The 27,250-nt window shown below is 28.8% G+C and overlaps 1 protein-coding gene across 2 annotated transcripts in view; it reads right to left on the reverse strand.

Annotated features, from left to right (window-relative positions):
* The window catches only part of LOC105845605 (solute carrier family 41 member 1), a 60,276-nt gene extending 41,120 nt beyond the window's left edge, over nucleotides 1-19,156 (reverse strand). The window contains exon 1 of one of the 2 annotated variants that reach the window (XM_065818400.1): nucleotides 18,987-19,156. The gene's annotated coding sequence lies outside the window, so the exon portion shown is untranslated. Of the gene's footprint in view, nucleotides 1-18,899 lie in introns of both variants that reach the window. The other variant, XM_065818399.1, reaches the window with a different exon arrangement.
* Nucleotides 19,157-27,250: the final 8,094 nt, after the last annotated feature.

Here is a 27,250-nt window from a genome sequence, read left to right on the forward strand (position 1 = left end):
GACTGAAAATTAACTAGGAAGGTATTTTGATAGACTTGCGTAGAGGAGTTGATTCTCTTTCTAGCAGTACTTATTTGTTTAAGCTTCTTTATAATACAGTAAATTACCATTAACTCGAACCTCTGACGCAACAAGGAAAACAGTTTGACTAAAGCAAAGTAAAACAATTGTTTGTGCTTTCAAAGGATAGAGAACAGTTTGAGATAAAAGTTAAAGTTAACTGTTGTTTGACTTACCAAGAATTGACTGTATTTTAATCAGTGATCAAAAAGATCCACCATTTTTACTCTAGTATAATTAACATCAAACATAATTTAAAGTCCATGAAATATATTTTAGGTATAAAAAAAGCTTGAAGATTGAGTCGAAAAATTTTTTTACTTTAAATTTCTATATAAGATTCAAGCTGCTAAATAGCTATAGCATTTTTTTTTAATTTTACTTAATTTTTTTAAACCTCTTCACTTCCAACAAGGCTGCAAGCAACCACTATTAGAATTGGAAGTTACTGGAAGAGAAAAGATGAAGTTTATAAAACAAGATAACAAATAACAAGTAACTTGAAGGATTGATAATTGTATGAATCAGGAAAACAAGATAAAGGGAGCAAATTCCAGAGAACTGATGTTCAAGAAAAAAAAACTAGATAAATAGACTAATTAAATGGCAAGTCACAGTAAAAGGATGAGACAATTAAATGACAAGTAACACAAGAATAAAGTTTAGTAGATGGCACAGGAGACACTAGCTCTTCAGAGCAGCACCCATAATAGGGTTTATAGAAAAAAGAAATTGAAGCAAAATAACAATGATGTAACAATGCTTAAGGGTGCAATAGCAGGTCCATTTGTTTACAATAAATTTTTGCACCTAGACTAAAAGAAAAGGACATCATTCCAAATGGTTGTATCATCAGCAAACAACGTCACTTTGGATGTGAAAATTTTTGTGAGATCGTTAGTGTAAATTAAAAAAATTATGACACCAAGGATAGAAACTTAAGGAACCCATGAGAATAATGAAGTTTTTAGCAAAGAAATCAGCTTTGTCTTTAGGTGAGGTTACAAAATCTAAAAAATGCAAGAGAGGAGGAATAAAAGATTTGCCCTTATTATTGTCACTGTTAAAGATTCTTCAGAAGTCTATAGAGGTTAATTTTTGAGATGAAATACTAGATTTTGTGACCTGGCCTGAGACTAATTTGAGTTCAACTATCTTATCTTGTGATCTTAGAGTTGATGGTTATCTTCATTTGATTCGTAAAGACTCAAATAGTCACATGCTTGGCCCAGCCATTTACATTCTTAAGAATTCTCAGATTTGTCTGGAAACTAGGGTTGAATCCACTGACTATTTTTTTTATGTTTAGCACCACTTCTCCCTATCACCTTTCTCATTGTTCTATATCGCTCTACTTTATCTCAAGACTCCACTCTTTTTGATGTTACTTCTAATCAAATTGACCAAGCCCTCTCTCTTTATCCATCACCCAATATCATTGTTGTTGGTGACTTTATTGCTTATCACACTGAATGGCTTGGCTCTAGTGTCAGTGACTCTGCAGATGTTAAGGCTTACAACTTTTGTTTTTCTTAATTTTTAACACAAATAACCAACTTTCAAACTTGCTTTCCAGACAATCCAAATCATTTACCTTCTCAATTTGACTTATGTCTCGTTTCTGATCCTAGTCAGTCCTCAGTTTCTTACCCTTAAGTGCTTCTGATCACTGTTTGATCTCTCTAAAACTGTAAAGTTTCATTCTTCTTTATTATCAGAATCCCCCTATCATTGTACCTCTTACAACTACTTTACAGATGACTAGGACTCTTTTCATGACTTTCTTTATGATGGCCCTTGGGTAGAAATCTTTTGTCTTCCTGCTGACAGATGTTCCTCTAATGTACCTTCTTGGAATCATGTTGGCATGAAACCTTTTATTCCCTCTTGGCGCTTCCAAGTTAAGCCTCACTTTACTCCATGGTTTTCCTCTAATTGTGGTGCCGCAATTTTTAATTGGAACCATTACTTCCATATCTACCACCAAATCAATTCTCCAGAAAACAGACGCCTGTTTATTACTACAAGAAATCATTGTAAAAAGGTTTTGTCTAATACCAAAGCCCAATATTCTCATCTTAAAAATTAGCTTTTAGGACTTCTTGAGAATCTTTAACAGTGTCCATAATAAGGGCAAATCTTTTATTTCACCTCTCTTGCTTGGTTCTGATTTTGTTACCTCACCTAAAGACAAAGCTGACATGTTTGCTAAGAACTTTTTATCAATCTAATTTCTTGATTTGTCTAATCACATATCACCTGATATAGCCGAAAAACAGGTTGATCCATTGTTTGACATTTGTATCACTCTAGCTTCTGTATCTAAACTGATTTCCTACTTAGACTCATCTACAGCATGTGGTCAGGACAACTTACCTGTTATAGTCTTGCAGAAGTGTTTTATGGAGCTGTCGCCTATACTTTAAAAACTATTTAACAAGTGTTTATTGTAGTCTTGTTATACAGCCTGCTGGCAAATGGTTATCACAATTTTAAAGAAATCTGGAGAGCAATTTGACTCATCTAACTAAAGTCCCATTAATCTACTTACTATCATAAGCAGGATTTCTGAGCCTTTAATTAACAAACACTTAATCTCTCATCTTGAACTTACTTTCTGATCATTAATATGATTTTCCATCTTCTTGTCCTACTGCTGATTTGTGGTAAAAACTGATAGTTTTATTGTGCATTAGATAGACGTGGAGAGGTTAAAGCAATGGCTTTTGACATTTCTAAAGCCTTTGAGAAAGTTTGGCATGCTGGTCCTTTCCATAAGTTCTCATCTTATGGTGTTTCAGGTAACATTTTTAATATTATTGAATGCTTCCTTAACAATTGTAGTATAAAAATTGTCCTTGATGGACAACAATCTTCTTCATTTCTTGTAACTTCAGGGGCTCTTCAAGACTCTATTTTCAGCCCTACACTTTTTAAATTTACACTAATTATCTCCAAAAAATTCTTACATCTATGGTTGCATTATTCACTGACAATGCTACCATTTATTCTTGTCTTGATAAGAAGCCAACACTCTCTGATTGCTTGGATGGGCATTTGAACTCAAAAAAGATCTCACTACAGCAAATGACTCTCAGTGGCTGGTGAACTTTAAATCAGATAAAACTCAATTTTTTTCAGCTAACTGTTATTGCAATAATCTACACCTTCCTATATTTATGAGTGGTAATGTACTCAATGAGTCATCTACCTTTCATCTTCTAGGATTACCACTTACTTTTGATCTTTCTTGGAAACCTTTCTTGAAAATCCATTGCAAAATTAGCATCTGCAAAGGTTGCATCTCTTTATTGTACTGGCCACTTTCTTTCCTTTTTTCTTTTTTATAAATACTATAATGGGCACTGCTCTAAAGAGCTGGTGTCTTTTGCGCCATCTACTAAAATTCAATCTTGTGTTACTTGTCATTCAATTAACTCTCATCCTTTTACTGTGATTTTTCCTATGTGCTCCAAAAATTCTTATTTGCCTTGTTTTTTTTCTCAAACATCAGTTCTTTGGAATTCACTCCCTTCATCTTGTTTTCCTGATTCATACAATTTGCAATCCTTCAAGTCATCTGTTAATCGTTATCTTACTTTATAAACTTAATCTTTTCACTTCTAGTAAATTCCAATTCTAGTGGTTATAGTAGTAGTGGTTGCTTGCAGCCTTGTTAGAAGTGAAGATGTAAAAATAAAAAAATAAAAAATTGAAAACATTTGATAAATTTGTGACTCTATTTTGTAACATAAAACTTAACTGTTAACAACTCAATGATATCCAAGCGAGTGGAGCTTAAGCATAGCTAGACATTTATCAATTTTATTAATCTGGCAGATAGTGTAAGGTGACCATACCAAAAAAAAGTATTCTAGCATAGGACATACATAAGTACAGTAGGCTTTTACTATTAGTGATCAATCTTGTGAATGGAAAGGTTTTAGAATTAGATAGACTATCAACATAGCTTTATGTACAATAAGATAAATATGCTGATCTAATTTCAGGTGACTATCAATTATAATTCCAAGATCACGAATACTATTAACATGATCAAGTTCCTGGTTATTTATTTATACTACTCGCTACTTTCTTACTCGGGATTCTATTCTTTGTCTCTATAAATCTTAAATCTGTCCTTGTATGGAATACTATTGCCATATCTGGCAATAGTATTCCGTAAAGAGTTGAGTTTTGACTCAGGTTAGTAATAGTGCAAACAAAGCATTTTTCTGTTGCTATCTGAAGTTGCCAAGTTTGACTCTAATCATACAAATCCATAACAGCTGTGGTAAGGTCTGACTGAGAGCCCTGTATATCATAAGCATAGTAAAGTTTTTTTATCATTTTATCAGACCTTGCTTTAAAGCGTTAAGCTGCCGACAATTAACATACACTTAAAGCAATTTTATGTACGCCTAAACCAACTTATCATTTTTTAACTTTTAAATTATTATATAAGTGGTAAGATGTAACTAATTTTATAAAAAATCTTTTAAATGACGATTATGTAAAAAAGTTATCAAAGTTTGAATGAATATTTGATATAAGGTGCTATTTACTTATGAAAAAAACTCAAATAAAATTAAAAACTAAGAAAACTTAATCCCTATTAATCTCTATTAATTTTTATCGTAAAGTAACAGAAAATAAAGTTGTTAATAGTTAACTACAATTTTTTTTTTGTATACGCTATTAAGCGATATGCCACAATCTACAGACTTAATAATTAATGCAAGCACGTTTTATTCCTAAGAGTTTTAGTACATGATGTCATTGACTTTTTTGCTTGTTTACATAATTGATCTTTTACACAAACAAAAAAAAATCAATGACGTCATGTACTGAAACTCTTAGAAATAAGATGTGCTTGAAGAAATTATCAAGTCTATAGATTGCGGCATATATTATGCTGACTTTTCGGCCGACAAAAAAATGGAGAAGGCAAGGTATGACTAAAACAAAAAAGTTAGTTTTTCTTAGTATGCATTTATTCTTTTGTTTTAATCAAAAAAATTTAGACCAAACATTTTTTTTATCATTCTCTTTAATATGAACACAACTTGTCTCAGAGGTTTGGGATCCCTTTAAGTACTTGTAATTATCAATTTAAATAAATTTAGGGTACTTTTTATATACCTGTTTTTAATGCTCAAGAAACCCATGTGGCCTTGATAATACCAAAAAAAATTACACATTATTCTATATTTATTGATCTTTCAAAAAATATAAAGATTTTGTTCTGCAAGTATATGGATTTCCATATATGGATAACGGGACATGGTCTCCACTTTTTTTAGAATATTGCAATTGATTTTTCACTGCCTTTCAGACTAGCTGGAGCTCTGAAAGTTTTGGCATTTCTGTGAAGCCAATGAATAAAGTTAAAATTGTTTCCAGGGTCCCAAGACATTAGGGGGGGCAGGGGAAAGTGTCCCATCTTTTTGTAGTAGAATCTTGAAATAGATTTTTCACTACTTTCCAGACAAACTGAAGCTCTGAAACTGTCAGCAATTTTATAGTTCTGATGAATGCCTGTTAAAATTGTTTCCAGGGCAGACGACCAGAAGCTTCATGGCCCGGGGTGGTGTCAAAGTACATATATGTCCAGTTGTTGTCACAGGTACATCAATGATACAAATTATGTTGGTAATTGGAACCCGACACTTGTCTGCTCTAGATGACCAGAAAAGTTTGTTAAAAGGACTGTGCGGATGCATAAATGTAACCATAACAACTTGCTCAATATTATCAATTTCATTTATTATACCAATATAATGAAACATATATATTCACAGAATAAATTGACCAAATTTCAATGTATTGATGTTAATTTTCTGATCAGGTTGATTACTTTGACGATCTGAAAAAAACAACAACATGCCTTTTATATTAAAATTTTCATTTGTTGATTTTAAGTTAACAGCATCTATAGATTCTGGGTTAAATTGATGATAATTTCTAGTTTCAAGAGCTGCTCTATTTAGCTGAAAATTTTTTTTTCAAGGCTGAGCGCAATTCTGTCTTTCTTTTTCAATCTTGAAGAAAATAATCTCTTCAATTCAATATCTGGTCATTTAAGGACCTTAGTAGACTTGCATTTGCAGTTAATAGTTGTACAGTGCCACCAATACCATCACATGGTGACTTACCATGACTTGTAGCAAAAAATCAATGTCAAAATCAACTTTATGGAAATAGATAATGTAAAAGTTTTTGTGGTTTTTATACTGTGCAGCACAACCACCTAAAAAATTAAAAATCTTTGAAATATTAGGATGATTTTCATTTATATACTTAACTATTTGATCTGAATTTCATACACATAACCAATGTCATGCTCACTATTTTCTACCATGAAGCAAAATGATTTTTCTTAAAGCAGGTCATTTTCCTTTAATAAATAGAGGGCAACCAGGTGTAACTTGCATTGACTTTGGCACCAATGCTAACTTTAGATTTCATCTTGAATTACAAAGGTGTATTTTTCTGCAAAATCACCTGAAGCAATACAGCAGTCTTTTGCTAACTTTTCTTATTGTTGCCTCAGGCTTGACATTTTGCAATGTAGGAATGAGCTGTTAATTTGTTTATTGCCTCTGATAACAATAATTTGTATTCTTTAATTGTTGTTCTTTGACAGATCAATGTTGTTCTGTCTGTATTCTTTTTCAATTCAAAAAGTTTTAAATTATACAATGTAAAATTCTGTTAAAATCATTATTTTAGATTGATGAATGTTTTTAATCCATATACTTGCAAATTAAAAATCTTATAGACATGCATTTTCTTAAAACCTTTAAAAAGATCATTGAATACAAAATGTTCAAAAACTGTGTTGTTCCACTCAGTTTTTGAAACAAATTTTTTTTTGAAAACAATATTTTCAAAGTTACCTTTACTTTATTAAAAATGCAAAAAATTTTTTTTTTGAGGAAAGTGGGGCATCTCCCCCAGTACCCCAGCCCTCTGGTCATTTGCCCTGGAAACAAATTTAACAAACATTCATCAGGACTACATAAATGATGAAATTTTCAGAGTTCCAGTTTGTTCGAAAAGTAGAGAAAAATCAATCACAAGATTCCGCTATAAAAAAGTAGGCCCAAAGACACCAGGGGGAGGGCCCCTGGTGTCTTTGGCCCTGAACTTTAACACGCACATTCATTGGCACTATAAAAATGTTAAAATTTTCAGAGCTCCAGCTAGTCTGGAAGGTAGTGAAAATCAATTGCATTACACCACAACAAAAAAATGGGGACCCGTACCCCATTACCCCATAAACGGAAATATACTTGCAGATCAAAATCTTTATATTTTTTAAAAGATCAATGAATATAGAATGTGTAATTTTTTTTTTGATATGATCAAGGCCACATGGGTTTCTTCAGTATTATTGCTTAAATCTATTTAAATTGATAAATACAGGTACTTAAGAATAATTTTTTGCCTTTCTGATCATTTCATTGGATTAATTACCCCTGAAAATAGCAAGGTACAAATTTTTAAGTAAAAATATTAAATACTTTTAGAGTTATGTTTGAAACCTTTAAATAAGCATTGCTATTCTGAATGGATAAGAGGGGTCTGGCTAACATCTGTTAAAAGTAAAATGGACATATTTCAGGATCTTTATGGAGCAAGAAACTAAAATTTTTAAGGAATTCTTATTTACTAATTATTCTCTGTAATTATAACTGTGTAAAAATCAGTAAAATCTGAGATATAGGGTGACATTTTTAAAAATTTCTGGGTCATTCCACATGGAATTACTCTTAAACTTTTTTTATAACGCAAGTTAAAGGGCAGCAATTATTTTTTAATAAATGATATATACAGCAATATAATTTTAATAAATGGTGTTTGGTAAAATAATCTTTGCATTCACAACAAAATCCCTTATGAAATAATGAACTTTTAATAAAGTAAATAAATTAACGAATTTTTTTTATTTGTTACTCACTAATTTTTTTTAAACAAAATTTTGTCTTTAGTTGCAAAGCTACAATTAGAAATTTAAGAAATAATCTAAAAAAAATTCAACATATTTTAACTCATTTATTCAAATGTCAAGAAAAGAAAAAAATTTGTTTATATCAAACATTTTTAAAAATGTAATAGGGTCATTCCATATCAAATCACCAAATGGTCCCCAGGGTACCACCTCAAATTTGCTTCAAATTTTGACCACCGCTTTTATGAAAAAAACATAATTCTGAAAATTTCAGCTTGATTGACCAAACCGCTCAAAAGTTATAATTGAATTAATATTGACCAAAATTGGAAACATTTAAGTATCTGGAGCTTACAGTAGATTTTATTGATTTTTAACAGATCATAACTTTTTAAATAAAGTAGATGATCACCTGAAATTTTTAAAGGTAATAGTTTTTCACCCAAATTATCTATTTATTGTAGGTGTTTTTGACTGATTTTAAACAATTTTGAGTTCTTGTACCTCAAAGTTGCTTAATAATGCAATATTAAAAAAACTTTTGGAAACTTTAATGTGCTACAGTTCAATACCAACAGACAAGCTATGCCAATTTTTTGTTACTTTTGTGTTGTTAGAGTAACCGCTTGTGGAAAAAATTAAAATTATGATTTAAAAGTTATTTCAGCACTTGCAGCAGCTTGTTAAAATACTGCTTTTTTAAAAAAATACGATAAATTCACTTTGTAGGCATATAAAGTAGCGTAAACAGTTAAAATAAATTATGAAACTTTTTACTTGCAACGTTCTATATATAGTCAACCACTACAAAAAATTTAAAGACCTACACTCCATTTTATAACATAATTTTAGCATTTTAAGTGCTATGCTTTTTTAGTTTAAAGGGATACCTAATAGCGCAAGTTATACTATATTTGAAAAAAAAAAAATGCTGTAAGAAGAAGTGTATATACACATGAAACACAAGTACACTCATTTCTTTATCTCTGATTTACATAACTTATAACACTGTCACAATAATTATTATCAACTTTTAGCTTTTTTTTTCGACATATTACTTTGTCAAATGAAACCCAACACTGACTTAATCATGCATTATTAGACCATTTTAAATTTAATTTGTTTCTATGCATGAATTTTACATTAACATCTTGGTTTTCATTACAAATCTCAAGCACAAGCCCTATGTACCATTCATTATCATAAAATGCAATCTATTTACCAGGATGAAAGTTTGAAGGATCTTTTTTTGCTGTGTTAATATTATTCAGCAAGTGGGTATTGCTAGAGATTTTCTGTAAAAATAATTTCTCTCCACCTGTTACAAAACTGTGATAGTTTCTTGTACCTGGGAATGTGCTTATCTCTTTATATCATTTCTTTAGGTTAAAACAAGTTTCATGGTTATTGATATCATCACTTGAAATGTAAAATATATTAACACTTTTAATGTTTTTTTCAGCCCATGTAAACAGTTTATTTGGTGTAAGAATCTGGTTTGCATTTGCTGCTCGTACTTGCTTTTGCTGCTTCTCTTTTTATAGCTCCTCCTATTCCATCACATGGACTTTTGCCATGGGATGTAGCAATTTATAGTGTGATCTTCAAGATGGGACATAAAGTTTAACAGACATTTGTAATTTTTGTACTGTGACACAGCACCATCACTGAAGTATTTTACTTTATTGATTGTGGCTAGTTTGATTTTGATCATTGAGAGTAACTGTGAGAAAACAATGAACTGTTGGTAGTCAGAAACTGTACAATAGCATTCACATTTGAGTTGATTTTTTCATCTTTGAAATAAACAGCCAGTAAAACCCTTGCACAGCATTTTGCATCTTTGTATATTTTCATCTTTGAAATAAACAACAAATGGATGTAAGGTAGCTTGATCGGCTTGCCAGTAAAGCCCTTAAGCTGCATCTTGCACAAAAAAACTACAGTTTTCTACAAAATCCATAAGAATAAGACAAGTGTGTTGATCTAATGTTCATTTTGCCTCTAAAAAGTAGGAGGATTGTGCTTCTTTGATAAAGTGGTAGTGACAAAGGTCATACAAAGTTTCACTTAGATTTTCAATAATCTCAATGTTTGTTTAGACTGTGACAAGTGCAGTGTGGTCAGTTGACACCCATTGTTTTATGTGATTTGATCATCAAAATCAGAATCATTATTTTCAAACACATTCTCCAAGTAAGTCTTCAAATTAACTTTACCAGGGCAATTGGAAGATAGATGAAACATGCAGCTTTGACTATCTACAAACACATACTTTTATAAATTTTTTGTAATATATTAAATGGCCCTTAGGTAAAGCAGTGCACATAAACTTGGCATTTTGGTGATAAGAACATACACAAACTGAGTGACTTCCACAACTGTCAACTATGATGCACTATTTTGATCTTAGTTCACCGAACTTGCTGAATCCAACTTTGTGTTTAGGGTATAACGCCTTAAACTCAAGATAAAGTTCCTTTAATCGAACTAATATTAAATGTTTTTGTTTATAAACTTTTACACTATTTAAACACACAGAAACAAAGTCTTTGTTTCCTGGACATTGTCTTGTGAACACTTTGGATTCATAAACTTCAATGACTTGTTGTTTAACAATATCTTCCAAAGTCTGTCCTATTTTAGCCTCAGGTTTAGCAAATATTCCTTTTTCATTTTTCATCTTTCGAACTTTCTCAACAAAATGTTCTGAAACTGAAAATGTTTTGCAAGTTTTTTAATTGACCAACTATCAGGAGTTAGTGTTAGTAATTAAACTTTTTTTTCCTTCAAACTTATTTTTATTTCATTTTTAATTGGATCTAGCAGTTTGTCTAAATCATTACAGTTTATAAATTTTTGCTCTTTTTCCGATACTATATCTTTTGGGTCTATATCCAATGATGATGCTTCTAGGTTTATCATACTTGTTGTGATTTTTTAGCTTTTTGCTTTCAGCTTTTTACATTTGTGAGTGGAGATATATCCAATAAAGACATACTCTTATTAAGAACTCTCTTATCAAGGTCTGAACAACTAAAAACATCTTCAGCACCTTCATCTTGACTAACTAGATATGAAGTGCTTCATATCTAGAAATATAGGCTTTTTCATGGTGAAAACATATCTTCTCATAAGGTTTGAATGTGTATCCTATCCTTAGAACTAAAACTTCAATATCAGCATCTTCTAGTCTTATTCTTACTACATTCTTACTACATTCAGTCTTATTCTTACTACCATTTTACAAATGACATTTTATCACAGTCTTTATTTAAAACTCTTCCCACACAATATTTCTGTGACATTTTTTATTAATCTAAAAATAATAAAATTGAGGGTAAAACATGTAACATTATATTCAAAAAAAAAATTTTTCTTTATTTTTCCAGTGATAAAATCAGTAAAAATGAAATCTCAAGTACAAATGGGATTAAAACTGTCTAAAATGCAAGCAATAAACTATTTCTACATATAAATATTTCTGCATACACTAAACTTTTTGGTTTGGTTTTTGCATAATTAAAAACTAAAATAATAAAATTCAGAAAATACTGTTTAGATTTTAATACAAACTCTTGAAGCAATTGAAGTATTTTACACTCAAACTATAACTATGCAAAAATTATATCAATATAATTATATTATATGCAAAAAATTTAACAAATACATATTATAAAATCATATCAAATAAATTAAAACACTGATAATATTGTTTTAGAAAAAACTGATTATATTTATTCAGGGAAAGATAAAGATATACACCTAAGTCATATGGCTACAATCATGTCATAAGAGAGTATAGGTCTTTAAATTTTTTTTGGTGATATATAGAACGTTGGTGATATATAGATTGGTGATATATAGAACGTTGGTGATATATAGAACGTCTATATATAGAACATTGCAAGCAAAAAGTTTCATAATTTATTTTAACTGTTTACGCTACTTTATATGCCTACAAAGTGAATTTATCATATTTTTTTAAAAAAGCAGTATTTTAACAAGCTGCTGCAAGTGCTGAAATAACTTTTAAATCATAATTTTAATTTTTTCCACAAGCGGTTACTCTAACAACACAAAAGTAACAAAAAATTGGCATAGCTTGTCTGTTGGTATTGAACTGTAGCACATTAAAGTTCCCAAAAGTTTTTTAATATTGCGTTATTAAGCTACTTTGAGGTACAAGAACTCAAAATTGTTTAAAATCAGTCAAAAACACCTACAAAAAATAGATAATTTGGATGAAAGACTATTACCTTTAAAAATTTCAGGTGATCATCTACTTTATTTAAAAAGTTATGATCTGTTAAAAATCAATAAAATGTAAGCTCCAGATACTTAAATTTTTCCAATTTTGATCAATATTAATTCAATTATAACTTTTGAGCGGTTCAGTCAATCAAGCTAAAATTTTCAGAATTGTATTTTTTTCATAAAAGCTGTGGGTGATCAAAATTTGAAGCAAATTTGAGGTGGTACCCAGGGGTACTTTCGAAAAACTAGGTGATTTCATATGGAATAACCCAATATTAAGTTTAATTATTTAGTATAAAAAAAAATTGAAAGAAAAAAAAAAATTCCTATTAGTAATAATAAAAAGTTAAATAATATTAATCACGTTTTGTAATAATATTAAACACATATTAGTAATAATATTAAACACATATTAGTAATAATATTAAACCTGTATTAGTAATAATAATAACGTTAAATAATATTAAACACCTTTTGCAGTAATTAATATTATTTCAGTAATTTAAAAAAGTTATTGTCTTAATGGAAAATAAAAAAGTAAAGTGAATTTTACAACGTCAAATTATGCTTCTGCGTTAAGCTTTTTTTATTTAAAACTAGGTCTGCAATAACTTTTTTCTGATCATCAATATGGATTTTGATCTTCTCGTTCTACAGCTGATTTGCACAGTAATAACCAATAGTTTTTATATGTGTATTTATTGTTATATGGTCATCTTTGATGTGAACTATAGGTACATATTTTTAATATCATTTAGTATAGTAGTGAAGGTGAGCAATCTTTAATATTACTACATGGTAGAAAAATAGTATTCCAACCTAATGGTTTAAGAGATTGATTGATAGCCTGGTAATCTGCATTAATCTAACTGTAGAATTGCTGAACAAGAATTTTATAATTGAATGCAGGCAGCTCAAATTAGAATTTAGTTACGACTTTAAATTGTTGGTTTGATGCCATGATCCTTTATAAATGTAGAAGAAGTGCTCAAAATAAGATCTAAGATGCTACTTTTGCTAGTAGGTTGATTAACATACTGACTAACTCAACACATATTTTCATATAGTCAATAGCTTTTTTTTCCACAACCACAACTACAATAATAACATACAGAATAAAACTCAAAAACTTAAAATGACATATTTTTGAATGATAGCGTTACAGTTTAAACAAAATATTAACAGCTAAGGCAAGAAATAAATGCTGAAAATAAAGGAAAATTTAAAAACATTGATGCTAAACAAACTCGTGAAGATAAGACATAAATATATCTTTTGATGCACTAAGCTGTCATTGTAATTTTTGTTAAATGAGCTTTTACATTTGCTTTAAAATCTATTAAAAACAAGCTTTGAAAACTAGTTCAAAATTTGTTAAGAGAAATAAAAAACTCAAATATAAAAATATATCATGCTAAACCATTATAGTTTAATGGAATGTTAAAACTTTAAAAAGTAGCTTTTTACTTTAAATAATTTTAATTAAAAGTTTTTTTTTAATATTTTCTCTTTTTTCTACTTTATTTAAAATATTATCTGGAATTAGGTTTACATTTTTTGACTTTAAGTGTACAAAATAAATGAAACAGTGCTGACTTAAGTAAATATATATATATATATATATATATATATATATATATATATATATATATATATATATATATATATATATATATATAAAATAGTAAAAACACTTATCTAATTTTTTCTTTCTTCTACACAGTGTTTCACCATCAGTAGGTTCATCAGGGAGAATGTCTAAACATAAAAAAAATTTCAAACTATAGAAAAATTATTTCACAGGAAGTTAGGAATTGTTATAATTAACTATGTAATAGTTGTAGTATTTTGCAACCAGGAAGTTGCATCAACTACAATAGATAATTAAAAAATCATGAAAAGAATTCTTTAGAATTAAGATAAATTTGGACTGGTCATTTGTTTTTATAATTTTTTAAAAGGAACTTATTTTAATGTCTGCATTTAGAAATTAATTCTGGTTTTTTATTCAGTAAATTTTCTTGATCTAAATGAGTAATAATTTCAAATTTTTCTTGTAAACATAGTATACATTTTTTGGAAATGTTATTATAGGCAGGCGCAGTTTTTAGGATAGACCAGTTTAATTTAAAATTAATGTTTTTTTCTTTTAGATGCCAAATATATTTAGACAGCATAGTCTCTTTTGAGTATTTTTTATGTTTAAAGGATTGTTTCTGGTTGGCATAATTTTTTTTCCATTTGCCCTTGGTTAAGCCAGTATATTGTTTATCAGGGTTGTTTTGCGAGGAAACAATGCATTTGTAAATAATGTTTTTTGATAAGCATTTGCCAATCATAGGGCAGTCAAGTTTTTGCTTGCAGTTACAATTTTCAGTATTTTTTTCTTTGAGAAATTCATTTTTATTAATCAATGCAAAATAATGGCCTTTAAAAATTCTTTCAATATTTTTTGTACAGCTATAGCTTACTTTAATAGTGTTTCTGTTGAAAATTTGTGCAATTTATTAGAGGGAGGAAAATGTATTAGAGGGAGGGAAATTTTACATAAAATAAATATGCAATTTATTAGAGGGAGGGAAATTTATTAGAGGGAGGGAAATTTTACATAAAATAAATATGGAAACTAATAGTTTTAATTATTCCCTTAAAAATATCCTAATCCAAGACAAAAAAAGTTATAATATTTCTTGAAATATTATAACTTTTTTTGTCTTGAAAAAATTGAACACTTTAATTGCGTTGGAATGAATGCGTTGGAAAGCCCATTTTTTCTTAGAATCTGAAAACAAAATAAGTCCTTTAACTGAAAATAACCAAAAATAAAATTTTGGATTCAAAACAAAAAACGCCCCACCATTTATTCCTAACCTAGAAAACTTTGAAAACGATTTATTACACTTGATTAAAACAATAAAATTTCAAAATATTAACAATGATTTCCAAAAGGAACTCAAGTTAGACATTAATAGTATATAAAATCAAACCCTAATATTTTAGTTTTTGCTGAAAAGACAAGCAACATATACCAAATTGCCCCAGATAACCACCATAAATTACTGCGCCATAATATTTCTAATAACTATGCAAAAGCCCCCAAAAACTTAGAAAACTCAACTAATTTAGAAGGCCAAAACATTGCTAAAACAATTAATTTAGATTCTAGAATTGAATCAGTCGCACAGACGCAAGCGTTTATCACACTAAAAGATCATAAACCAAATTTTTAAAATAAATTCCTTTGTAGGCTACTAGTACCTTCAAATAATGAACTAGGGCACGTTAGTAAAATTAAATTAGATGAAATAAATAGTATTATTCGGAAAAAATTAAATTTGCAACAGTGGAAAAACACCCACTGATGTTATAAATTGGTTTTCTAAAATTAGTAATAAAAATGAATGCACATTTATAAAATTTGATATTAATGATTTTTACCCCTCCATTACAGCAGAGATTTTAGATAAAACAATAGAATTTGGAAAAATCCACACTGAAATTACAGATTACACTATTCGTCTAATTAAACATTGCAGAAAAACTTTACTCTATTTTAATATAGACACGGAAGAAAAAAACCACACATGAATGCTTTGATGTAACAATGGGAAGTTACGATGGAGCAGAAATATGTGAATAATGCAAAAAAAATCAGGGCTTAACTTGACAAAATCAGAAAAAAATATTATAGAAATTTTTAAAAAAATTGGCTTCAAAATTGAAATAAACATTAATTTGAAAATTGTGAATTTTCTTGATGTCACATTTAACCTCTTGGAAAATTCTTATAAACCTTATAAAAATCCTAATAATGAATTATCTTATATTAAGATAAATTCAAATCATCCCCCTCAAATCTTAAAACAAATTCCCATTTCAATTAACAATAGACTAAATCAAAACTCTTCTAATGAAAATATTTTTAACTCTTCTAAACGCGTGTTTGAAGATGCTCTTGAAAACAGCGGATTTAAAAATTTCGAGCTAAAATTTGAAACAAAAACTGCAAAAAAGCGAAATAGAAAAAGAAATATAATTTGGTTCAACCCTCCTTACAGCAAAAATGTTTTAACAAACATTGGAAAAGCGTTTCTAAAATTAGTTGACAAACATTTCTCTCCCTCTAATAAATTGCACAAAATTTTTAACAGAAACACTATTAAAGTAAGCTATAGCTGTACAAAAAATATTGAAAGAATTATAAAAGGCCATTATTTTGCATTGATTAATAAAAATGAATTTCTCAAAGAAAAAAATACTGAAAATTGTAACTGCAAGCAAAAACTTGACTGCCCTATGATTGGCAAATGCTTATCAAAAAACATTATTTACAAATGCATTGTTTCCTCGCAAAACAACCCTGATAAACAATATATTGGCTTAACCGAGGGCAAATGGAAAAAAATTATGCCAATCAGAAACAATCCTTTAAACATAAAAAATACTCAAAAGAGACTATGCTGTCTAAATATATTTGGCATCTAAAAGAAAAAAACATTAATTTTAAATTAAACTGGTCTATCCTAAAAACTGCGCCTGCCTATAATAACATTTCCAAAAAATGTATACTATGTTTACAAGAAAAATTTGAAATTATTACTCATTTAGATCAAGAAAATTTACTGAATAAAAAACCAGAATTAATTTCTAAATGCAGACATTAAAATAAGTTCCTTTTAAAAAATTATAAAAACAAATGACCAGTCTAAATTTATCTTAATTCTAAGGAACTCTTTTCATGATTTTTTATTTATCTATTGTAGTTGATGCAACTTCCTGGTTGCAAAATACTACAACTATTACATAGTTAATTATAACAATTCCTAACTTCCTGTGAAATAATTTTTCTATAGTTTGAAATTTTTTTTATGTTTAGACACTAACATAATTTATATATATATATATATATATATATATATATATATATATATATATATATATATATATATATATATATATATATATATATATATATATATATATATATATATATATATATATATATATATATATATATAAGTTAACACAAAGGTTGGTTATTGGTCCAGTACTGTTTTTGATATATATAAATGACATGCTAGAAATAGTCAAGAACTTTTGTCAACTTTTTGCAGATAATAGCCAGCTCATCGTTACGATCATAAACAATATGGATATCATATCAGTTCAAAATGACCTTGATGCCCTCATAGACTGGTCCAAGCTATAGGAGATGTCCTTCAATATTGAGAAATGTAAAATTATGAAATTCGGTGGAAAACCAAGCAGAAATCTAGATAACTGTTACTTCACTATGAAAGATGATATTGGAGCTATTCTTAACCTTGAAACAACAAAAATTGCTCGAAATCTTGGTGTAATTTTTAACAATAAATTAAAATGAAACTACCACATCAGACATGCAATAAATAAAGCAAATATAATCCTAGGTATGCTTAAGTGAACATTCAAATCTTGGACAGGGCCTATTTTTGTTATATTGTTTACAACCGTTGTTTGACCTCATTTGGAATACTGTGCATCTGGTTGGAATCTTTTTCAAATAAAAAACATAAGGGCTCTAGAAACCATAAAAAAAAGACCAACTAAACTTGTTTCAGCAATAAGAAATTTAGATTATAAACTCTAGAACAAAGAGTTCAAAGAGAAGCAACAAGGGGACATGATACAATATTTTAAAGCATTCAAGGGGTTTAGTGAAGTAAATTGGCTTCATATCAATGCCATACCACATTCCCTTTTAGCACAAGGACCTACAAGTAATGTTAGAGGCTCTAAATTAAGACTTTCGAGACAATTCCTAAGAAACCAAGCTAGATATTACTTCTTTACAAACAGGATTTCATTCTTATGGAATAAGTTGCCAAATCAAGTTATTGATTAAAGAAGTGTCAGCGAGTTCAAGAATCAATATGACAAGTTTATTGTCGTCGAACAAGCATCTGCTAAAGTCTGCTAGACAGACTTTATGAAAAGTTTAATTTTTTCTCATTGCAAATTATTGTATTATGTTATATTATATATATATATATATATATATATATATATATATATATATATATATATATATATATATATATATATATATATATATATATATATATATATATATATATATATATATATACAAATATATATATATATATATATATATATATATATACATATATATATATATATATATATATATATATATATATATATATATATATATATATATATATATATATATATATATATATATATATACAATATATATATATATATATATATATATATATATATATATATATATACATATATATATATATATATACATATATATATATATACTTAAATCAACACTGTTTCATTTATTTTGTACAATTTAAATCAAAAAATGTTAACTTAATTCCGGATAATATTTTAGATAAAGTAGAAAAAAGAAAAAATATTCACAAAAAAAATGTTTAACGATCATACATGATTAGGACAAAGTATTTGTGTGTTCGTATGAAAAAATATTGTGTGCGTGTGTATGTGCGTGTGTATGTGTGTGTAAAAACAGTAACAAATACCATGATTTATTATCTAAAACCATAAGTATAACTCAAGCTCTACTATAATTTTAAAACTTTCTATTCCACACCTGAGATTATCCTTTTTGTAAATCTTTTATATAAAAATTGCATTCAAAAACAACATAAAAGTACTAATTAACTTATTAAATGTTTACTGTATCTCTTTTGGTTGTTGACTTGATTTTGTTATAGCTTTTTTAGCGTTGTTTTGGTAATAAAATTTTAGTACCCGGTATCAAAACAAATACTCGGATACTACCAATTCCGCTAAGTAAACAAAAAACGAAAACATCGACCAACATTAATCTAAATAAGCCATAAACCTAAAATAATAAAAAACATAGCTCAAGTATAATGTAAAAATAAAAAAGTAAAAAAAAACTACAAAGTGTGTTATTTAATTTTTAACTCAATCAAGAAACAACGATTATGTAAAACTTTTGAATGACTTTATTTTAAGTTTAAAATTTTTAATTTGGTATTTCATTAATGTAGTGTAATGCACGCAAATAAGTATAAAATATATTTGACATATTTTATGTCAGCAGAAAACATTTCAGACATTAAATTTTGTCAAAATACGTTGATAGAAAATATGTCAGACAAATTTTATGTCAACAGAAAATACGTCTGAAAACATGTCGACAGGTCTCCCAGACATATCAGGGCACAGTGTGTCTGCCAAAATACCAAAAAATCAATATTAGCATTGCGCGGTGAAAATTTGTTATAATGGTGAAGGCATGTTTATTAGAGGAAATATCTAGTTAAAAAAACATTAAATATTAATTTAAGCGTAATTTTATGCGATTATTTACATGTTAATTTGACATGTTTTCCAAAACGCTATTTTGCATTTTTTTTTTTATCAACTTTCTTACGCTACTATTGTTTTAAATTAACTTTATTGATTTTCATTTTAAACTATATTATTTTAATTAAGAATGTTTTTTTCGCTCAGGCTTTTAAAAATAATTTAACGTAAATGTAATCATTAGTTTTTATGCATCGAAAACAGACAGTTTTCGATACTTTTTTTTTGCTACTAACCTTTACTATTAGGTATCAGATAAACTATCCTCCATTATCCTCCATTTGACTATGTAAATCTTATGCTAAATGTATGTAAATAGCCATGCAACAAATATTTTGCAACTTTTTGCAAAAAAAAAGTTATAACGAAAGATTGGTTGATGAAAAATACTGAACATAAAGATGCATACACGCATCGACTTATTTAGGGAAAGCACGCAAGGAGTAAATGAGTCAACTTATTGGTTGATTCGTATACTACTCTTGGTTTGGGATATTTGCGGCACTATTCCTTATCTACTGTTTGCGAAATTAGGCTTTTTTAAACATTTACCGCAATATGACATATTTTTCGAAACTATAACATCCGCCCCCCCCCCCCCTCCTAAAAAAAGAAGAAGTTGAAAACCAAATAATAAAAATAAACTGCGGGCTATACTTACTGTAGCGTTCAATGCCAAATAATGTTTTTACAAAGATGTGTGGCTATGAAAATAGCCATTAAGGTGGTATACCCCTCAGAAAAATCAAATTTTTCAAAAATTTTGTTGTTGTTTTATTTAATCTAAAATTTATCATAGAATCATATTCTGAAAACCATTTTTTAAAATTCAGTATGTAACTTGAGGAAAACAACCTTTACTGAACCTTACTTTTTAAAGCGCCCTTGACAACCTCCATAGCAACGGTTAAATTTTTACTTGGCCAAGAAATTCTCCCCAAATATAACTTTTGATACTGAGAAAAAGCTTGTTGAAATGAGTTTATAATTTATTTCTATTTTCCATTAATCAAAACATCTGTAAGATTAAAAGCAATAACTGGATTTCTCATAAATTTCTTCCAGAAGTTTCTTTAAAACAAATTGCCATCTTAAAGTTATATATCTAGGTATCTGTTTATGTTTATATAATTTAAACCTTACACTTCTAATGGGTAGAGAACGTGTGAAATTTGCTACTCAATACAATAAGAAAAAAAGATTTCATGGAAATCGATATACTTTAAATAAAACAAATTCAGCGAATACTAATCTTCTACTAACAGATTCACAGAGCTCAATAAATGTATCTAAATTGAAGGTAAACCCTAATAATACTTCTGCAAGTTCTAATAAAAAAAACATATGTGGATACAGAATAATTGATAGCACTTTATTAGCCATTGTTGTTCAGTTATTATGTTGTCCAGAATGTAAAACTTGTCGACTTAATTTAGCTGAAAATGCAAAAAAATTTTTGGACTTTCCAGCTCATTGATTATATTTTGTAAATGAGTTTTTTACATCCAAGAAGTGTGGTTCTGAAAGTTGTAGAGCCTTTGATATTAACCAAAGGTCAATTTATGCAACGCGTTCATGTGGACAAGGCCATACTGGCCTTAAAAGATTCTGTTATCTTATGGATCTTCCACCGCCAATGACTAAAAACACTTACATTAAAATTGTTCGAAAAATTGCTATTGAAGTTGAAGCAATTGCAGTAGAAACCATGTCTGATGCTGCACTTGAAATTATAAAAGCATCCCAACATACTACTGATGAATTCAATTTAATAAACACCAGTGTTTCTTGTGATGGTACTTGGCAAGGTTGAGGTTTTTCCTCATACAACGGTGTTTATACTGCAATATCAATAAGTACAGGAAAAGTCTTGGATTGTGAAGTATTATCCAAATATTGCAAACAATGTTTTTTGATTATAAAGAAAAAAATACAGACCCTGATGCATATAAAATGCTAAAAAATACTCATTTTTGTAACCTCAACTATACTGGCCCATCCACCGGTATGGAGGTCGCTGGAGCAAAATCAATTTTTGAACGATCTATTGAAAAATATAAACTTCGCTATACTGAATTTTGTGGTGACGGAGATTGTAAGGCATTTTCATCTGTTGAAAGAGTGTATGGTGATACAATAGTTTCAAAATTAGAATGCGTTAGTCATGTGCAAAAAAGAGTTGGCACACGATTAAGAAAATTGAAAAAGGAAAGGTGTCTAGGTGGTAAAGGAAGACTTACTGATGCAACAATTGACAGATTGCAAAACTATTATGGAATTGCAGTAAGAACCAAAAATCAGTCTGTTCATGAAATGCGCAGTGCTATACTTTCCTCATTGTTTCATGTTGCTTCCTCAAAAGAAAATAATTATCACACCTATTGTCCAAACGGTGAAAAAAGTTGGTGCCAGCACAATATTGATCGAAAACATCCCAATCAACCTTCTCTCTATAAACCTGGCCCTGGTTTGCCACGTGATATTATTGAGTAACTAAAGCCAACTTATAAAGAACTTAGCTCTAATGAATTACTTGCAAAATGTATGCATGGAAAAACTCAGAACCAAAATGAGAGTCTTAACATGATGATATGGGAACGAGTACCGAAAACTAAATTCTGTTCATTGTTACATTTGAAATTTGCAACATATGATGCTATTGCAAACTTTAATATTGGAAGAAAAGCATCAGTGATGACTTATGAAAAACTCAATATGATTCCAGGAACATTTATGATAGATGGCTGCAATAGAGAAAATAAAATACGCTTGTATCAATCGTCATACAAAAATAAATCCAATGTTAAGTTGCGTAGAAAAACAATCAGGGGCAATAAAAAGAACAAAAATGATAAGGAAAAGCAAAAACAAGGAACTCTTTATGCTGCTGGTAGCTTTTAAACATTTTGCTTTAAAATTTACAGACATTGTTTATCTTAAAAATATTTTATTGCATTTTTTTCTCTTTTTTAATTTTTAAAGTGTTTTTTTGCTAACTTCTATTTTTCAATCTCCCGTCACAGTTATTTCATTTTCTAGTAATCAGTTTTTAATCAAATTTTCAGCAATGATGTGTTTTTATATGATGTATGCAATCTGCCCAAATTTAATTATAAAACATTTCAGAGTTTGAGATATTGCTGTTTCAGCACTAAAAATTAACTTATTTAAAAATCTTCATAATCCGTGTAGTGCTACACGGAAACTAATAGTCAGATTTAAAAACATAGATCAAACTGTTTTTTATCATTGGGCCAAGTTTTACTTTGAATACTCTATTAGAATCTGAGATATTTTTGACAGTGCGACGTGCATATTTTCCTATATCCGCCATTTTAGGTGATTGTCATGACAACATAACCACCTGTAATTTTATAAATCGATTTTTCATAGGCTTAATTTTAATTTTGACTATAATATTTAACTTCCAAGATAATTTTGAAGGGGGTATACCACCTTAAACAAAGAGTTATTTTTTAAGATAATATGTTTATAATTTTTATATATTATATTTTTATTATATATTTTTTTAATTATTTTATTTTTATTAAAATTTTATTTAAAACACAACCTACTATTATTTATAGAAAACTTATTAATAACTTTTTCAACATCTATAGGTAACTCTGTGGGAATATTCATTAAAGCTAAACCATTTAGGCGGTCCTCTACCATTGTGCTTCTTTTATAATCTTTTAAACGTCAAAGTGAAGAAAACGTTCGCTCACATTCACATGAAGTTAAGGGTAAGGTAGCAAGTAACTTAAGACAAATTTTAATGTTTTCAAATCCAGGAAAATTTATTGCTTTTAATGTTTCGGTAATATTAGACGAAAGCTCATTTTTAAAATTAACCCAATTCACTTCCCACAGTTTAAGCTCTCCGAATAAAGCGAGTAGATTTGATTAGTCTGTTATATAAAAATCACTGAATAATATAACATGACCTTTCCAATTATTATCACTAGAACACTGAACTTCTGCAATCATTTTTAAGGAACTAAGACAAGTGCTTTATAACACTTCAAAATTGTATCATTAAACCTTGTGTTTAACTCAGTACTCAGATGGTCTAACAAAGGAATAGTGTCAACCAACTAAAAATAATGAGTGACAGATTCAAAAGGAGTATTATCTTTGTTTTTTGAAATAAATAAAATTCTAGGCTTTTCTTTTATAATATTTATCTTGGATGCAATTTTTAATGCTTGTTCATAGCATATTTGATGGTGTTCATCAAGTATATTTCTAAGAGAAGACACAGCACCTTTTAATGCCTGGATAAGATTCAAACCATTATAAAAATCATTACTTTTTGCCTCCAACAATCGTGTAATTGGAAGAGTTATATCGAAAACATTTCTTGTTATACAAAGTGCAACAATAAAATCAAAACCTGGTATTAAAGGGAGGGTACACCTTAAAACCAAAGTATGTCTTAAAATGGTACTACAGCCATGAAAGTTTCTTAATAACTTGATAAACAAATAAAATGAGTTATAAAAAAGTCAAATGTCAATTTTGACATTTGGTATGACGTCACCGCTACTTGTTACTATAAATAGTAACATAAATTTGGGAACAGATTTCTCAAAAAGTATACAAGATTTTGAGCTGTAACTTTGCAAATATGTGTATACATATATTATCAACATGCCCTACTAAAATTATTACATTCTGAAGTATATTACTCTTTGAAAATATATTCTTTAATTTATTGAGTTTTTTTTAAAGCAAAAACATCAAAATAAAATTTTATAAATGACCATAACTTAAAAACTTTTTTTCAATTAAATTAAAGCCAAAGTAATAGGGAGTGATCAAAACGTATTATTTTTATATGTGCCAAGTTTCATGAGAATATACAAAGAACTTTTTGAATAATTTGAATCAACATCAAGAAATTAGTCAAAATAATTAAAACGGAGAAAAATGAAATATTAAGGGAAAAATTCAAGTTTGTAAAATTTCTACTAACTTAATGACCTCCGCAGAGATATGAATCATCAGCCATGGCCTGCTCTTCAACTTGTATTCTTTTCTCTTGTCTATCTGCTGTTACTTTGTCTTTTTCTGTGTTTTTGGACCCTTTAATCCGTCTTTCGTCCAACGAGAGAAATCCCCTTTTACAATATTGTCCAAAATTAAGCCCTAATTTTGCAAATATTAAAGCTCTGCCAAGTTTCCCATCATTATACACAATTGCAGCATCTATTGCAGCAATGTTGACTCTATCTCTTTCATCAAAAACAGTCTTTGGACACCTATTTCAGATTAAGTTGTGGTAACTTAATCTGGAATAGGTGTCCATTCTGCGTACCACCATGAAGGCATTTTTCTAACAATGTGTCAGCAGACAAGTCTTGAAATACAGATTTGATTTCATTCAAAACAAATTGAGGTAATTTATTTTTGTCTTCTATGCTACATCTTTAGGACACCAATCACCACAGTCTTCGTGAAAGCCGCCCCGATGTTTCTATATTGCCATGATGGTATTGAAATTAAAAAACACTCTAGTTTTTATGATCTTTTCTCCATTCGAGAAGTTTTTCTGCTGAAAGTCTCTTTTAGCTTTGCTACAAGCATCACAATAATCTGCCATGTACCGTTACATGATGCAGTAATCTCATCTGAGTTCATGTTTTGTTTTACTTCATTAGCTGTTGACAACATGCTTGCTTTAGCAGTACTTTCAATTGCATGCAGAATTCTGGTTCTATATTTACAAGATTGGGCTGCAGAAATTGGAGGGGGCATATTCATATTGGCTAAGAATCTCTGACTCTTATCTCTATTGATACCTACACTATACATAGCTGGTTGAAACCTCATATTTATATTTTCATTGGGAGAATTTTCAAATAAAATTTCATCTGTACAGTGGTTGCACTGAAATTCTTACTTGAAAAGCCACACTTTTTTTTAGTCACAGAATAGTCTGGGGATATTATGGTTACACATGATCTTGATCCTGATTTTATAATTGATGAACATGCACAACATGGTAATAATTGTATCAATAAAATAAGAGCTTGAATGTCAACAAACCGATATCCTTCTAAATTAGAACTTTTGTAGGTCTACTCTCCTTAGTTATTGTTACATTATGTTCTAGTTTCGAACTAGATGCAGAAAAATGAACCGCTGTTTCATCAACAATATCACTATCACGATCGTCTCCTTTATTAGTAATAGTAATAGTAATAGTAGTGTCATTACGTTCAATACCGGTACTAGATCTAGTAGTATTAGCATCGCCACTAAGTCTAGATTGTTTTAAACTTCCAGTATATTTATTCGCTCTAAATTTACGCTTGAGTGGTTTATATCTTCTTTTATTTGAACACACTTTGAAATTTATATCCGTTTTATTGCAAGAAATAAACACTATATTAGCTGTGTGAACAAAAACATGCGTGCTGAAATGTTTCAGATAATTTTTATCATATTTAATGACCTAAATTAATAAGATTACATAATATTTTGCCAAAATTGTTTTAAATTGTTTTTAAACGTCTAATATAATTAAAAACACTGAAAAAGGGTAGAGAAATGAATAAATAATAACTTTAAACCATATTTGAAAAATGTAAAAAATATACGAAAATTGATATAATAGAGGTGAAACCTCCCCTTAACTTCAGTAAAGAGGAAGCAGAAGTTGATGTTGTATGATTAAATGTTTTATTGATATTTAAGGACATTTCATCAGGACAAGAGACCACAGGTACAAAAAGCTCTTGAAAAGTATCCATGCCATGTACTTCATCAATCTAACGTGTTCTACAAATATCTTTTAACTTTTTTTTGGAGGTTAATGGAGCAATTTTATCAATATGCTCTTCTAATTTTTGTTGCCTGGTTGGAGAATGATTAAAAAAGTATGATATCTCTTTTACATGAGCTAAAAGGTTCCTGTTAGACTGCAGATTGCATGATGCAAAAATTGCTAAATTAAGTGTGTGGCTGTAAAAGTAAAAATAGCTTTTTCATTCCAATTTAAAATACAAGCAGACAACCCTTTAATATGTCCAACCATTGCTTCAGCACCATCATAAGATTGTCCTCTACAATTTATAATATCCAAGGAAAGAACAGACATACTTTTTGTAAAACGATAAATAAACCTTCGCCAGTAACACCATTTGAACAATGTATAATTTAAACAAGTTCTTCCTTTATGTCTAAATAAGAATCAACAAATCTAATAACCAAAGAAAGTTGCTCTTTATTTGAACTTTCTGAAGCTTCATCAGAAATAATAGAAAAATATTGAGACTTTTTTATTTCTTCTATTATCTTGTTGGTAACTACTTCTCCGCAACAATTTATCAGCTCATTTTGAGATGTATTTGATAAATAAGATTTTTTTGATGATATTTTTAATGATCTTCAAGAATTTTATCGCCAGCTTTGACACAAAAATGAAGCAGTTCGATGAAATTTTATGCAGTAGGACTAGGAGATTTGCTTCTACCAAGATGAAATTTTGAATTATCTCGATGACCTCTTAATGGAAGACCAAGGCGTCCAGATAGAATAATTATTTCAATAATTGGTAACAACAGTCTACGATTTTTAGAAATCTGTGATTGAATTATT

Source organism: Hydra vulgaris, chromosome 14 (assembly GCF_038396675.1).
Source record: "Hydra vulgaris chromosome 14, alternate assembly HydraT2T_AEP".
NCBI lineage: Eukaryota > Metazoa > Cnidaria > Hydrozoa > Anthoathecata > Hydridae > Hydra > Hydra vulgaris.